Consider the following 4,846-nt stretch of genomic DNA (forward strand, 5'->3'; position numbering starts at 1 on the left):
CCTATGTTCAGCATTAAGTACGCTTGTTTAGAAATAATTTTAATTGGTGATTGTGAGTTTGTGTTCATGTGTTATTTAAGATAGTTAAAAAGCTTAACGAAAGGGATTCAAAGTGAATATGCAGATTTATTCGCCAATTGTGAAAGGTGGCGTGAGGACGAAGCAAACACACCCAAAAGTCTTCAGGTCTTGGATTGTGCTCGGCTGCATAGTCATCTTTGGTTTGTCACTTGTCTGGAGCTCAGCCGCCTTCACCATTACAACATAGCTACTTAGTACTTTGTCAGGATCAGTTGTCAATTCTACACTGCAGTTTATATATACAAATGGCTGCCTGGTTAGAATGGCTGCCTGGTGGTCGTACGGTATGCGCGCTGACTCGATGGTCCTGGGTTCATACCCTGGCCGCGTCCATCCCCCGTCTTCCTGCGGGATGTTTGGACTAGGAAGTAAAATATCTTCAACTCTGAAGGAACACCCGAAACATTTTTTAAACAAACATTTTACAAATAAATTCTTCTTTTCAAACGAGACGAGTTCTCAACGCTGCAGAACTTCTTAATGGAGACAGCCTCTTCTCAGAACAGTGACTTGTACACTCTTTTCTCTTTCTTACCCTAAAGCAAAACTGGTGATGTGTCTTCTAACAGCATTGGGTTTCGTCTCTGCAGTGAATGGTGTGCACCTAGTGCGTGATGAGAATGGCACATAGAGGCGATGATAGAGCAGCTGAGTGATAACAACATATTCTGGTGGTAAATATTAGAGTAAATTATAATAGGCTTAATGTTTATTTCTAATATGGTTACTTTTCGAATGAATTACCATTTTATAGTTGGCGGGAAAAAAAAACATGTCAGTGTTATCGGGCCATTGAAATCTGAAACGTGGCTGTTCATGTTCACTAGAGTGTGACTAGAACATGAAAATATCAGTGTCAAAGCTATTCTTTTTATCTACTGGGTGTAAATAATTAGTTAATACATTTATTTTAGGTTATATGCTATTCAATGATATTTATACTGTTGTTATATAATGTGTGGTGTGATAGGCCTTACCTTAAAGTTGTCTGTGATAGGCCTTGCTAATGGCTGTCTGACCTCGACAGATTACTCAGGAGATGTCTGAGTTTCTTGTACGGTGTAATTAATAACAAGTAGAAAAGACCCTTATACAAATACGAATGATAATTAATATTGAAAAGGCCACAGTCGAGTCTCTGTCTATAATGTCACGTTACCCCTATTAAGTCTTAACACCAAATGACTTTAGTTACTTAATCTATAACCCAACTAAGTCGTGACGTCACTAAATGTCGCGTTCAAAGTGTATGAACTATGGCGTGTCTCTATACAAACTAAGAATACTAGATCTAAGTGTCTCACACTGGAAATCTTACACTACAAAAAAAAATGTACCTCTGAATGCAAGTGTGGAAAGTGAAGAAGCTAGGTATGGCACACTATCCTTCCAAAGGCGATTTCTTTTTTTTTTTTTAATATAAAGAGAAACGGCGTAAAGCATACTGGCATAGTTACAGGAGAACCCCAGGCAGCAAATGGCTTCTGAAAGAGAACTGCTACGAAGGAGGCGCGATACACATTGGAGACTTGAAGACAAGCGCAGACGGCGACATGAGGATTTAGTCTCCAGGAGAATAACAGTTTGGTTAGGGGATATACCACGAACATTTGACCATCGCAACTGGACATTCATAGTCAAGTACAATATTGCTTTTGCGGGCTCTACGCAAGATGATGCTCGAATCGAAATGTTTTTTTTTTCTCTTCCCTTTTTGTTTTATTCACGTTAAAATGGCTGAACGTATGTACATTCTTAGGTCCATATGTTGACATTCCTTTAAACACACAGATTTAAGATTTAATTGAGGTTGTTGTTTTTTTGCCCTTAGTAAAATATTGTAGATTAGCCCTTGTTACTGCACCTACAAAGGGGACTAATTCAGCTTATACCACCACTTCATTCAAGTACAATTTATTTCCCTTGTTCTCTATACCAAAAAAAAATTACAGAAAGTTAATTAACTAATTAGTTATTTCTTTTTATATTGATTCTTCTGTTGTCAGGTAAAAGAAATAATTGTGCAAAATATTTAAGCTTGATCCGAAAGTGGGTGTCGGAGAAATAACGTGTACAAACTTTTTACCAGACAGAGTGAGTTGATATAAGCTTTATAAAAACAGCCCTTGAAACTCGTTAAAATTGTAAATGGCTACTTGTCCGAAAAATCCCTTCCCTATATAAGATGTAGGCTATTCCTATGATAAACATAGGCCTACTGCTGTGGTTAACATATAAAAAGATGCTGATTTACAGAATACATCAGGTTTTTGATAGCCGAAATATTCTCCACTCTCAGTACATAGAAAACGAATTTCTTGCTTCAAACTTTTTTTTTTCTTAAGTTTCATTGAACATTGATTGCTGAAGGCCAAGTGCAGCATTTGAGAAACATTGTCAATAAACATTCTCGTCCTTATCATCTCGAATGTCGTTCACATGAGATTCTTATTACTATCTATGGAACATAGATTTAGCTAGAGGTTGTATATTTACCCCTATCTACGAATAAATATTACAGTACAGGACAAGTGGCAAGAGAGGCACGCTCCCATGACACATTACCATTCATAATCCTGTAGGATTTAGGTCCGGCAATGTATGACAAAATACAATCCTTCAAGGGACATAAGTACAAAGTTTCACTGACGCGTATTTTAATTGCAGTTACCTACCCGGAAGGAAAATTGAATTTTAGTTATTATGTTATTTATTTTTTATTTATGGTCCGACAGTTACGCTGGGTAGGGCACGTATCCCGTATGGGGAGCGAACGTATGCCAAAAGCAGTCTTTTTTTTTTTGGTGAGCTGAAAGGTGGTCGACGTAACAGAGGGGCCCAATCGAAAACGCTTTGAAGACCAGCTTAAGCGCCAGCTTGCTTTAACTGACATAGAAGAAAGCACCTGGTTAAATGCGGCTTCAGAACGAGACAGCTGTAGGTCACTTTACAAAGGCCGCGGGATACACATTTGAGACCAAAAGAAAATCCGCTGCCGAGGACAGACGTAGACGGCGAAAAGAAAATCTAAATCGACCACCTGCGGGCAATGGTTATGCCTGCGCTAGGTGTGGCTAAATACGTAGCTGGGACTGCGTAGGTACGGGAAATAATGCATTCCTCATTGATCTTCGGACACGAACTAAAGCTTTATTATTATCATTATGTCAGAAACGAACGATTAGTCATTCTCCGGCGCTGCCAGGGTCGAGTTTCTTAAAGAGAAACAAAATTCGTCGTAGTCCCTTTAACAGTTTCCACTGAGGAATTTTCTGGTGATGTGGCAGGTCTGCAGCAGTACCGCCCTCTGACAGGCAACGAGGATGTTCGTAGGAATGTTAAGGGCCTTGAAGGTATCTGTGAGGTCAGTTGTTATTATCCCCTCGGTTGATATAACAATGGGGTATATTGTTATTTTGGATAATTTCCATAGACGCTTAATCTCCAAGCCTAGGTTCCCATATTTTCTTTGTTTTTCCAAATCAGTTTTTCTTAAATTATGAGACAGTGGTACGGCGATGTCGATAATGATAGCGGCTTTTTCTTTTTTTATCGATGAGCAGCAAATCAGGGCGATTGAAATCTACCGTTTTGTCGGTCAGAATAGGCCTATCCCAGTACAGCAGATGTTCTGTAGACTCGAAAACCTCTTGAAGCGAGTATTTATAATAAGGAGGAGTGTCCTTACCGATCAAATTGTGTGTCAAAGCCAAGTGTTGCAACTTGATTATGGCGACCTAGGTAGGCTGATTCTGATTATTATTATTATCTATTTAAAATTACTTATAGCGAAGTTGTTCAACAACAACAACAAAAAGTATAGAACAACGTAAACCTCTTGAATGCCACAATGAACACACCATATAGTCCCAATATTAGTGTCTGCCATTTATAACGATATGATAATGTTTCATCTGATTCAGAATTAACATAAAGATACATTTAAATAGTATGTCCCAAACGTTTCAGTCAAATTATAGATTGTGCGCTTGAGATTGTGGATTAAAGATTAAAGAAACACTGGAATCAACAGTGCTATTTAGGCTATAGGGGCCTATCACGAATCAGTGTTGGTCTCAGAACCATATGTGTTATTCCTGGTCTATTTGTTCATTCCCACTTATGGAGTCACACCTCACATCATCTGCTAAATAGATCACCATAAGAGTTTTATATTTATTATTAATCTGTTTATTAATCTGTTTATTCATGTTTAGTTCAACTTTCGTCAGTGAGACCTAGTTCAATGTTTTGTGAACCTGTAAGGAAGGTGTATCTGGGAGATGGATTCTTTGCTACATTCAGGCCCTCAGCAAAATACAACTCACTTCAATCGGGATTAGAACTCGAGACCCCAAACCAAGTAGCGAAGCAGTTTAAACCACTCCGTCACAGATCCCTACAGCTATGAGATGACCTAGACTGTCCTAGACTATACAACTTTGTCAATGCTAAAAATTCTTCGTTCTTTGCTAAAAGATAGTTCTAAAGAAGCAAATAATTAAAAACGAATCACAATATAGGCCTACGTGATTCTCACATAGACATAAATAAATATAGACTGGAAAAAGGAAATAACTTCATGTAACTTGAAAACATGTATATCTATTGTATTCGGATTTCCGAATTCTGAAAAATTGAAAAATTGCATGATCTTCAGTCTTAGAGATTAAACAAAACTCCTAGACATAAATAAAGTACACAGAAATGCAAGTCACAAATTTTCGTTTCATAAAACTCTATTATCGGCCAGTCTATATTTATT

Source organism: Biomphalaria glabrata, chromosome 2 (assembly GCF_947242115.1).
Source record: "Biomphalaria glabrata chromosome 2, xgBioGlab47.1, whole genome shotgun sequence".
In the NCBI taxonomy this organism is placed as follows: Eukaryota; Metazoa; Mollusca; class Gastropoda; family Planorbidae; genus Biomphalaria; species Biomphalaria glabrata.